This window comes from Gekko japonicus, unplaced genomic scaffold, assembly GCF_001447785.1.
Source record: "Gekko japonicus isolate JY-2015 unplaced genomic scaffold, Gekko_japonicus_V1.1 scaffold1212, whole genome shotgun sequence".
Classification (NCBI taxonomy): domain Eukaryota; kingdom Metazoa; phylum Chordata; class Lepidosauria; order Squamata; family Gekkonidae; genus Gekko; species Gekko japonicus.
In genome coordinates, this window is record NW_015169209.1 from 223,432 (window position 1) to 236,267 (window position 12,836).

Genomic DNA, 12,836 nt, shown 5'->3' on the forward strand with positions numbered 1-12,836 from the left:
TGGGTGGGGGGGGGGAGAGGAAGGACGAGCCTAATCTGCAGCCCCAGCTGCTGCGCTGTCTGGTGGCTGGAAAGCAACCCAGAGGCCGCCGGGAGCCGCGCGCAAAAGCTGCTGCAGAAGCAGCGTTTGCTACGAAATGGGGATGGAAGCGGCAGCCTGGGCATGCCTGGACCAGGAAGGGGGGGGGGACGGACAGCGGCTGGCTAAATGCAGTGGCGGCGGCAAGGCATTGGCGAGGCAGTGGCTGCCGCTTTAACCCGCGCGAGCGGCCCTGCGATGCGCCATTGGAGAGGCAGCCGCTGGAGCCCTGCGCGGAGGAGCCCCCCCCCCCTCAGGCTCTTTGGGCCAACCGGAGCTGTCGATCATCTCCCTGCGGTTCTTCCTGGGCTCGGCAAGGCAGTTGAAGGCCTGCCTGGCTGGTCAGCCCTGGCAGGTTGGAAATGCACTTGGGGCCAGTGCTGAATCAGGGGTGTGCAAAAAATAAAAATCGGCCCATTCGGGCAGAATCAATTTCGGCTGGCAGTAAGACTCCCGCATGTCAGTTTCGTCAGTAGAGCAGGAGTCTTTCCCTTAGCCAAATGTCAATTTCAGCCCCATTATATCCTATGGGCCATTGAAGTCAATGGCGAAAACATAGGGTATATTCTGGGGGCTGGAGGGGAGACGGCTTTGAGGGAGAGTCTCCAAACTCGCAGGGTAGCTGCTGGAACCTCTCCCCAAGATACCAGCCAAGTTTGAAGAGCATTGGCCCAGGGGGTCCAATTCTACTGGGCCCTCGAACAGGTTGCCCCTATCCCCTCCATTGTTCTCTATGGTGGGAAAAAACATTACTTTCCCCCACCATAGAGAACAATAGAGGGGATAGGGACAACCTGTTTGGGGGGCTGTAAAATTGGACCCCCTGGTCCAATTTTCTTCAAACTTGGTTGGTATCTTGGGGAGAGGCTCCAGCAGCCACCCTGCGAGTTTGGAGTCTCTCCCTCAAGCCCCCTCCCCTCAAGCCCCCAGAATATACCCTATGTTTTTGCCATTGACTTCAATGGCCCATAGGATATAATGGGGCCGAATTGCCCCGAATTTTGGCGGCAAGCCAATTCAAATCATAGAATCTGAATCGGCCGCAGCAACCCGGAAGGGGTCCGAATGGGCCATTTTCGGGAGTGCATTCGTTTCGGATGAACCGAATGCAGATTCCTAGTGCTGATTCCCGGTGAAATGCTGAAGACTGAGGTATGACATAAGAGAGGTTGACAAAAGTATGCGTGGGATAGAGAAGGTCGAGAAAGACGTACTTTTCTCCCTTTCTCACAATATAAGAACTCCTGGGCAGTCAATGAAATTGAGGAGCAGTAGGTTTAGAACAGATCAAAGGAAGTATTCCTTCACCCAAAGATCAATCACCACGTGGCATTCACTGCCACAGGAAGTGGTGGCAGCTACAAGCATAGAGCTTCAAGAGGGGATTGTATAAACATCTGGAGCAGAGGTCCATCAGTGTGGCTATTAGCCACAAGGTAGAGAGGGAACACTCTGTCTGGAGCAGTGATGCTCTGTATTCTTGGTGCTTGGGGAGCAACAGTGGGAGGGCTTCTGGAGTTCTGGCCCCACTGCTGGACCTCCTGTTGGCAACTGGTTTGGGCCACTGTGTGACAGAGTGTTGGACTGGATGGGCTACTGGCCTGATCCAAGATGGCTTCTCTTATGTTCTTATGAATTGTGGGGAGGTTCCCTCTTCCCCTTCCTCCAAAAAAAAAGACCCCTTCCAGGGCAGACTTCAGCATTTCAGCTCATCACCTCGTGGACTCTGAAATTTGCTTCTCCTTTTGACAACCCCCCCCCCATCCTTTAAATTCTAATAAACTGGCCACTGGCTCTGCAAATCAGTTCGGTGAGCCTTTTAATTCTGTAAATAGCACTTCCTTCTATTTATTTATACCCCATCTTTCTACCCAATGGGGACCCAAAGCAGCCTACATCATTCCCTCCTCCATTTTATCCTGACAACAACCCTGTAAGGTAGATTATGATGAGGGTGTAGGATTGACCCAGGGTCACCCAGCAAGCTTCCATGGTAAAGTGGGGATTTGAGCCTGGGTCTCCCTGGTCCTAGAATGACACTCTAGCCATTACATCATGTGGAAGATGCTTTGGTGGTAGGGACAAAAATGCAATCCTGAACATTAAATTGTTCACTTGTATGTCATACGAGTGGGATGTGGAATGGTGTAGAATGGGCCAATCATGTCATATCTTGGAAACTAAGCAGGGTTGGCACTTGGATGGGAGACCACTGAGGAAGACTTTGCAGATGAAGGCACTGGCAAACCACCTCTGCTTAATCACTTACCTTGGAAACCCTATAGGGTTGCTGTGAGTCGACTGTGACTTGACAGCACTTTACACACACATATAGGATAAGCAGGTTATTCTCTATTCTACTTCCCCCCAAGCCCCCCCCCATGCCTTTGAATGCAGCACTTACCTAAATTCCCTTCAGCTATTCATCATGGAGGAGTCCTGGCCCATGTGCAATGCAGGCTGGAGTCCTGGAAGGCAACACTCTAGCTGTGTAGTTCACAGTATTTTCAAAAGGTTTTCTATGTCTTCTAAAAGCATTTGCACCAATTTTAGTAGGGTTCAGATGTGCGCACAAGTCTGATGTCTTGCATTCCTTCTTTTCTCCTTAGATATCCCGACCCCGGTCACATGGCAAAGTTGCCGCAGGAGAGGCACGGATGGTGGGAGGATTATCCGGGCACGATCCCACCCCAACATCTGGGAAGTGGAGCGCACCCGTGGCTTACCGCTGACAATGCGAGTTTAAAAAGTAGTACCTCCAAGGTACTAGTAAACGTTTGCCACAGGCTGCCTCCAGACTCCCGTGGTGTGATCGCGCCGGCGCACGGCATTCCCCTCCGGTCCCTCGTTTACCCGCCGATGCCGAGGGAAGGACCCGTGGTGTGCTGCCGGCACGTCTGATCACGTAATCGCGGATCAAACTGCGCCGGGGCAATTAGCCACGCCTCCTCCCGCGATATCCGGCCCGTGTGACCGGGGCCCCCATCATTGGAACAGCTCTCGGCATTTACCGGTTACGCCAACAATCCTAAAAGAACAGCAGTCTCCACCAGATTTTTGCCTATGTGGCACAGGCCATAATTATTCAATTTGTATCCCACCCTTCCTTCCAAAGAGCTCTGAGAGGCATACATGAACACCTCCCCCAGTGGAGGTGGATCATGACAGATAGCTGAGTTAGTCTGTCTGTAGCAGGAGAAAAGAGCAAGAGTCCAGTAGCCCCTTTAAAGACTAAAAAAAAATTGTGGCTGGGTGTATCTGAAGAAGTGAGCAGTGACTGACTCACGAAAGCTCATACCTTGCTACAAATGTTGGTAGTCTGTAAGGTGCTACTGGACTCTTCCTCCCCCAATGTTATCCTATTGACAACCCTAGAAGGACAATGCTTAGGCTGCAAAAGGGTGAGACAGGTTTGAAGAAGAAGAAGAAGAGATTGGATTTATACCCCACCCTTCACTACCCAAAGGAGTCTCAGAGCAGCTTACAATCTCCTTTCCCTCCCCCTCCCCACAACAGACACCCTGTGAGGTAGGTGGGGCTGAGAGAGCTCTTTCTAGGACTGCTCTGGAGAGAACATCTCTGAGAGGACTTATGACTGACCCAAGGTCACACCAGCAGCTGCATGTGGAGGAGTGGGGAATCAAACCCGGTTCTCCCAGATTAGAGTCCACATTCCTAACCACTACACCAAACTGGGTCTTGGATCCAGTTCAAAAGAGGGGCCAGGGCTCAATGGTACAGCAACTGTACGGAGAAGGTCCCAAGTTCAGTCCCCGACATCTTCAGTTAAAAACATAACAGTTACTAGTATTCATCCATCATCTATCCCATCCTGGCCACTATTCCTAAACAAAACATCTCTTAACGTTTTTAGTCTTTTCCCCTTGGGAAGGCACTCCAACCTCCTGATCAGTTCTTTACTTTTAACAGCCACTGATAGACCTACTTTCCATAATTTTCCCCAGTTCTTTGTCAAACCATCTATGCTAGTCATCATTACAACCACCTCTGGCAACCCGTCCTATAAGAAAATTTTATACAGCACAAAGTAATGCTTCCTTTTGCCTGTTCCAACGTACCACTCCTCAGTTTTACTGGCTAGCTTCCTACTGTTATATGGGAGGGAGGGAGGGAAATAAAATAATTTCTCTGTGATCGCTCTCTTCGCAGCTTCCGTAATTTTATAAGCCTCTCTAGCATAGTGGTTAATGAAATGAGCTGGGAACTGGGAGGTCATTGGTTCAGGTCTCATTCAGGTCACAATTTCTCTCAGTGGTCTTAGACAACTCCATCTTTTTTGGGGACAAACCAGACGTGACACTGGGAATTTCGGGGCCGTTATTCCACTGGTAGGGCATCAGCATTATTATTATTATCATTATCATTATCATTATTATTATTATTATTATTATTATTATTAAAAATACAAGTCACAGATTATTAAACAAATACTATAGCAGTTACATAAACAGGAGAAAAGTTACAAAAATTTCTAGAATCAAACAATAAAAAACATACATCCAAAGCCATTTTTTGAATAAGTCCAAGAGCACAAGATCCGTAGAGCATCAACTTTACATGTGGAAGACTTCCGGTTTATGACGACACGCTGGCGGACGCATCTCCCGGACCTCCCGGGGATGTGATCTGCACACCAGTGGAAGGGAGGGGGGCAACGGGTTGCTACCCCTCCCGGAGCCTTGGCAAAAGGCTCCTAGCCATGGGGCTTTTGAGGGGTGGCCTCTTTGCCACCGCAATGCTGGGGAATTGAGGTGCTCCTCCGTCCCGACGGTTCTGCCGCTGAGTGTCCATATGGATCTAGAGCCGCTGACTGGGACAAGCGTCGGAGATCAAGCGTTTTGAACGTGTGCCGAGTGAGGTCGTATAACCAACAATGAACTGTGAGTCGGGTTAAAGCAAAACGAGAATTTAAAAAGAAAGCTACCCCCTGGGAACGGCGAAAAAAGTGAGCGGGGGACACATGAACTAAACAACGAAATACCAAGGGGGCAGCGGAAGAAAAAGCATTGAAATTTGTTTTGAGAGACTTACCAGAGCGTGGATGAATGCCTTAAAGATAGCAACTAGACAAAAACACTGTGTAATAATAGGTGATTTAAACTACCCACACATTGATTGGGTCAATATGTGTTCTAGTCGCGAAAAAGAGATTGAGTTTCTAGACACTCTAAATGACTGTGCTATGGAGCAGATGGTCACGGAACCTACCAGGGGAGAGGCGATCCTTGATTTGGTCCTAAGTAACACTCAAGACCTGGTGAGAGATGTAAAAGTGATTGCACCGCTTGGAAACAGTGATCATAATGTTGTTGAGTTCATCATTTGTACAAATAGAGAATTGGCCAAAAAGACTCACACAACCATTTTTAACTTTAAAAGGGGTAATTTCTCTGATATGAGGGGACACGTGGGGAGGAAACTGAAAGGAAAAGTAGAAAGGGTCAAAACAATTGGGGAAGCTTGGGATCTATTTAAAACTACGATCCTAGAAGCTCAAAAAATATATATTCCGCAGGTTAGGAAAGGCACAAAAAGGTATAGGAAAAAGCCTGCATGGTTAACAAACAGAGTAATGGAGGCTGTAAAAAGTAAAAAGAATTCCTTTAAGCAGTGGAAAGCTAGTCACAGTGAGGCTGATAAAACGGAACACAGGCTATGGCAAATAAAATGCAAGTCTGAGGTCAGGCAGGCAAAAAGGGAATATGAGGAGCATATAGCAAAAAACGTAAAAACCAACAATAAAACTTTCTTCAAATACATTAGAAACAGGAAACCAGCCAGGGAGGCAGTGGGGCCCTTGGACGACCAAGGGGTAAAAGGAGTATTGAAGGATGATAGGGAAATGGCTGAGAAGCTAAATGCATTTTTTGCCTCCGTCTTCACTGTGGAAGATGAGAAGTGCTTGCCCACTCCAGAACCACTGATTTCAGGAGGGGTGTTGAAAGACCTGAGTCAGATTGAGGTGACGAGAGAGGAGGTCCTAAAACTGATAGACAACTTAAAAACTGAAAAATCACCAGGCCCAGATGGCATACATCCGAGAGTTCTGAAAGAACTCAAATGTGAACTTGTAGATCTCCTGACAAAGATATGTAATCTTTCCTTAAAATCTGCCTCCATTCCTGAGGATTGGAAGGTAGCTAATGTCACTCCCATCTTTAAAAAGGGTTCCAGAGGAGATCCGGGAAATTACAGGCCAGTCAGTCTGACGTCGATACCGGGTAAATTGGTGGAAACCATTATTAAGGAAAGAATTAGTAGGCACATAGATGAACAAAACCTATTGAGGCAGACTCAGCACGGTTTCTGTAAGGGAAGATCTTGTCTCACTAACCTGTTAGTGTTCTTTGAGGGGGTGAACAAACATGTGGACAAGGGGGATCCAATAGATATTATTTACCTTGACTTCCAGAAAGCTTTTGATAAAGTTCCTCATCAAAGGCTCCTAAGTAAGCTCAAAAATCATGGGATAGAAGGACAAGTCCTTTTATGGATCAAAAACTGGCTAGTTCATAGAAAACAGAGAGTGAGTGTAGGTGGGCAATTTTCTCAGTGGAGGGTGGTAAGCAGTGGGGTACCGCAGGGATCAGTACTTGGTCCACTGCTTTTTAACTTGTTCATTAATGATTTGGAGATGGGAGTAAGCAGTGAAGTGGCTAAATTTGCGGATGATACAAAGTTGTTCAGGGTGGTGAAAACCAGTGAGGATTGTGAGGCACTCCAAGGGGATCTGTCAAGGATGGGCGAGTGGGCGTCAACATGGCAAATGGGGTTCAATGTGGCCAAGTGCAAGGTGATGCACATTGGAGCCAAAAATCCTAAATATAAATACACATTGATGGGGTCTGAACTGGCAGAGACTGAGCAAGAGAGAGATCTTGGAGTTGTAGTGGATAACTCACTGAAAATGTCGAGACAGTGTGTGACTGCAATAAAGAAGGCCAATGCTATGCTGGGGATTATTAGGAAGGGTATTGAAAACAGATCAGCCAATATAATAATGCCCCTATATAAATCAATGGTGAGACCTCATTTGGAATACTGTGTGCAGTTCTGGGCACCACACCTTAAAAAGGATATTATAGCTTTGGAAAAAGTGCAGAAAAGGGCAACTCGAATGATAAAAGGGTTGGAACACTTTCCCTATGAGGAAAGGTTAAAGCGCTTAGGGCTCTTTAGCTTGGAGAAAAGACGACTGAGGGGTGACATGATCGAGGTTTATAAGATTATGCATGGGAAAGAGCAGGTAAAGAAAGAGGTACTTTTCTCCCTTTCTCACAATACAAGAACTCGTGGGCACTCCATGAAACTGCAGAGCGGTCGGGTTAGAACGGATAAAAGGAAGTACTTCTTCACCCAAAGAGTGATTAACACATGGAATTCACTGCCACAGGAAGTGGTGGGTGCTACAAGCATGGACGGCTTCAAAAGGGAATTAGATAAGCATATGGAGCAGAGGTCCATCAGTGGCTATTAGCCACAAGGTATAGCTAGGGGCTCTGGGGCAAGTGATGCTCTGTCTTCTTGGTGCTTGGGGGGGGGGTCAACAGTGGGAGGGCTTCTAATGTCCTGGCCCCACTGCTGGACCTCCTGATGGCACTGGTATTTCTGGCCACTGTGTGACACAGAGTGTTGGACTGGATGGGCCTTTGGCCTGATCCAACATTGGCGTCTCTTATGTTCTTATGTTCTTAAATGTAGGAGCAGGACCAGGGTACTTTAATCCATCAGGGAGAACGACAGCTGACGACTCTAAACCAGAATGTTGCAATTCAGCAGCTCCAACTGACTGAGACTTTAAAAATAACAGAGCAAACAGCTGAGAAGGTGAAGGAAATGGACGCCAACACTAAAAAAGTCAAGAAAAAGGTGCAAAAGCTGGAAAAGAAACACGCCTCGGAAGAATCACAACTTCTACAGCTGCAAATGGAGAAAGTAAATGTGGTCCTACGGTTTAAGGGGTCCCAGAATCGAAAGGAGAAAATCTAAAGCAACTTCTGAGTGAAGCATTAGCCCCAGTTACAGATTTGAAAGCGGAATAACTTGCAAGCAAAATGGATGTGGTCTATAGGTCCTATTCCGTGTACTTCAAAAAGAATAATCTGCCTGGGGAAATAGTGGCTAGATTCTCAAAGCAACATGTGAGGGATTCTATCCTGAAAGCAACTACAGGAACACCCTTGAAAATTGGGGACAATACCATTAGGATTTTAAAAGAAATTCCATTAGGAATTTAAAAGAATAAGGCAAAAGAGAAAGAAATATAAAGACCTAATCCTTTTTCTACAAACAAATAGCATTGTTTACAGATGGTTAATTCCAGAATACGTCATTTTCAAACTACACGATAAAAAAGAAAAGATTGACTCTGTTTCCAAAGCACGTGAGTTCCTGAGAGTGCAACTGGGAGAGACAGAAGAGGTCGAGAAGGAAGAAGATGACAGCAAATCCAGTGGCGAATTGGACTCAGTGTCTTCCGATGAGGACTCTCTTTCCGATAAGGGGGCGGCTGCCCCTAAACGTACATACAAGTTGAGGATTAGAAAAGATAAGAAAAAATGAAAGCTGAAGGACTCTGAATTGTGCCTTAAAATTTTGGTTTTATTATGGGATGCTCTGGAGGCCCTCTTAAACAGTTAAATTAATGGATAAAAAGATTAAAAACTTAGCATAACCGACTATGTTCAAAGTAATACTAGCAATTTAAGATTAACATTTATATAAGCTATTGTTATGATCTCCTATACTTGGGGTTTTAGTTAGTAGTGGTTTTCTTTCCTTTCTCCCTTGATGTAGTTACCCATTCCCAATTTTTCGTTGTAGTTTGTAGTCTATTAAAAAATGCAATAAAAAACCCCCTCCGGGGGGCCTAAAAAAAACACAGACTTTACATGTGGAAGCTCTGTTATGTATTGGGACTGAAACATTGCAGGACTGTGCTGCCAGAGACAGGGTGATATTGGAGCCTAATAACAATAGACTGACAGGATTCTGGCAGGAACCAATCAAGGTGTAGGACAGTGCTGCCAGAGACAGGGTGACCTTGGAGCCGAATAACAATATAAGGACAGGATTCTGGCAGTAACCAATTAAGATGTAAAATTTTGTAAATAGACTATCGTTGGGAGTGGGGCAGCCCCGTAGCTAGGGAATTTTTGGGAGGGGGCCTTGGGGGGCCCACCAGCTAATTAAATGAAAGCACAGTGCAGGTGGTAGGTTGGAGCACCTTGGGGGCAGTCCTGGAGGGAGGGGGCCCAGAAGAAACACTAGGGGGCTGGGCCCCGTGGGCCCCATGTTAGCTATGGGCCGGGAGTGGGGTGTGTTGGGGTGTGGCCATTGCATGCAATATAACCGAGCTGAGGCTCTGGTCTACAGTCTTGTTCTTGCTGAAATCATTGAACAAAGAAGAGCTGATCACTAGACTGGGAGTCTGTTCATCCATGGAACCTACTATTTAACAAGCTCCCAGGTTAAATTCCCAGCATCTTCAGTTGAAAGGATTGGGTAGTAGGTGATGTGGAAGTCCTTAACCTGAGAAGAAGAAGAGGAGTTGGTTCTATACCCCGCCCTTCACTACCCAAAGGAGTCTCAATGCAGCTTACAATCACCTTCCCTTCCTCTCCCCACAACAGACCCCCTGGTGGGGCTGAGAGAGCTCTGAGAGAACTGTGGCTGACCCAAGGTCACCCACCTGGTGCCACGTGGAGGAGCAGGGAATCAAACCCAGTTCTCCCAGATTAGACTCCATACACTTAACCATTACATCAAACTGGCTCCACTGCCAGTTTGCTCTTTCGAGGACGGCTCTGGAGAGAACAGTTCTGAGAGAACTTGTGACTGACCCAAGGTCACACCAGCAGCTGCATGTGGAGGAGTGTGGAATCAAACCTGGTCCTCCCAGTTCTGCGCTCCTCACCACTACACCAAACTGGCTCTTATGTGTTAAGTTCACTCTTAATGCTCAAAGCCAGTACTGTCATCTCTCTTTTTTCCCCATTGGACTTCCCCCCTCCCTCCCTTGCCAAATTGATGGGTGCAATGCAATCTCCTCCCTACATTCTGACTGAAGACCAGCAGGGGTTCTATCACCAACAGAGCATCCCTGTTCCTACATTTACCCAAGTCATTCCTCCAGAGGTTTGGTAGAGGACAGTTATCTGCACACACGGCCCTATCCCATTAGGCACAGTCAGGTGTTCTAGCATTCAAGTTTCCATGGTTACCTTGGGGACAGTGAAACCAATAATTCCTGATTTAGTGAGGCCTGCTAGGGCAACCTGTGCCATCGCATTTCCTAGCAGGGCTGGTCCTTAACCCCCCAAGCCACTGTTTGGAATTCTCCAATGAGGCAGCAGGGGTGGGTGTAAACACAGCCCTGGGGCGCTACTCAATCACATGACACAGTGGGAGGTGACAGACAGGGCCGATGCCTGTAGTTGTAGAGCTGTACCATGGTCATAAGGGTTTTATTTGAACCTTCACAGCATTGCTCATTTGGATGGGTGGAAAGTACTTCGAACTAGTCCCAGTTCTAAGCAGGGAGCTACTTAGAAAACCCTCTAGCAAAGCTTCTGGAAGTAAATGCAGTTTGCAAGCTGCAATTAAGGGCCAACCCTTCCTTTCCTCTTTCTCGTTCCATCCATCTCAAGCCGTGGCAAGGAAAACAGCACTCAGCGCGTTGATAAGTTAGCCAGAAAATAGTAGGAGACAAGCCAGCCTTCTTGTAGCAAACAGATGAAATAGCGGCTTAGCATCCAAGGTTGGGTTCTCTCCCCCCCCCCTTTTCTGTTTTCAAATTGTTTGAAATGGATGGGATAAACAGAGAATTACTATTATTGGCTACCTGACCTATGTAAATAAACAGCAAGAAAGCTCACGTTTCCAGCCTGCTGAGAAGGTACAGAATCATTCTTTTTCTGCTTTCCGGGCTTGCTGGGAGAATGAGCTGCAGAAGAAACCTGATTCCCAGCTGTTCTGATTACATTTGGTCAACTGGCCACACATGGGTCACTGGGCTTTTGGGGTCCTGTCTTTTGCTGGGGGTGTGTGTGGCTTGATGGTAGAGCATCTGCTTAGCATGCAGAAGGTCCCAGGTTCAATCCCTGGCCCCTCCAGTTAAAAGGATAAGGCAGGAAGGAGACCACCAAGGAAGTCCAGGTTTGTGACTCAGAGACAGGATGCAGTGGCAAACCACCTCTGTTCACCTCTTGCCTTGGAAGCCCTACAGAGGTCACCGTAATCCAGCTGCATCTTGACAGCACTTCCCACCACGAGTAGGTAATGTAAAAAGCCTCCACCTGAGACCCTGGAGAATAACTGTTGGTCAGAGTAGACAGCACTCATCTTGATGGACCAAGGATCTGACTCAGTATAAGGCTCCGTCATGTCTTTCTGGACAGGGTTGCAGTAGAAAAACTGACCTTCTCTTTGTTTTCCTATCCCTTCACCCAGCTTCTCCCCACCCACTCTTCCCCCCATCAGCTCTCTTTCAACCCTTGCAGACCCCATGGTATCTATTTCCCCCTCCTCTCCCTATACCCTCGCCTGGATGGCCCAGGCTAGTCCGATCCTGTCAGATCTCACAAGCTAAGCAGGGTTGGCCCTGGCTAGTATTTGGATGGGAGACCTCCAAGGAATACCAGGGCTGTGGTACAGAGGCAGGCAATGGCAAACCACCGCTGGAACGTCTCTTGCCTCAAAAACAAGTCTACCTCGCCACCTTTTATTTATTTAATTCTATTTCTAGCCCTCCCTCCCCTCTGCAACAGGGCTCAGGGCGGGTTACAACAAATAAATATAAAACAATTTAAACAGTTAAAACATAGTTCCACAATGTTTAAAACCTATTTAAAAGCAGATAACACAGCTCGCAAGAGGGCAATCAGGCACAGTTCACAAGTGCGTCCAAGAATACTATGTGTATGTGTGCCAAGATAGATCGAAAACTGGGCAGGTGGGGAAACCCATCACCAATAGCACAACTGAAATTATGTAAAGCAGGGTGGAGCAGGGGAGGCCGTTATGAACCTAGGAGCAGGGAAGGCCATTATACACCTCATGGTGCATAATGCTAAACAGCTAGAACTTCTGGTTGCCAATCTAGAATTCTGGCTGCCAGACAATCTTAGGATCTCCTGGCTATACTGCACACAATGCCATATGATAATTAATCAATGAATCCTCTCCCTACTTGTGTGCCCCCATTACCATTCACCTCTTTTCATTCTCAGGGGCCTGCAGTTCTTGCCCCCAACTCATGATGTCTGCAAATGCACATGCCATTTTTAGGGGAGACCAGCTTTTTAAAAAAGTTCATATTCTCCAAACCCAGGGTTCCCCCCAGGTTTGCAGAAAAACACACTTCAACTCTGTGTGCCCCCGCTTAAGATTTATTTAACCGTGTGCCTCTTTCCCCCCCCTCAAATCAATGCCAACTTATGGTGACCTCTCAAGGGGTTTTCAAGGCAAGAGACGTTCAGAGGTGGTTTCCTATTGCCTGCCTCTGCATAGCAACCTTTGACCTCCTTGGTGGCCTCCCTTCCAAATATTAACCAGGGTGAACCCTGCTTATCTTCTGAGATCTGATGAGATTGGGCTATCCTTGGCTGTTGAATATTATACCACAATTGTTTAAATGTGAACCAAATGGTGAGCATTTTCACTCAGTCATACCGAACCCTCCTTCTCAGTACAGCAGCCCCCATCCCACATGGCTTTTGTCTATGTAGATCCCATCA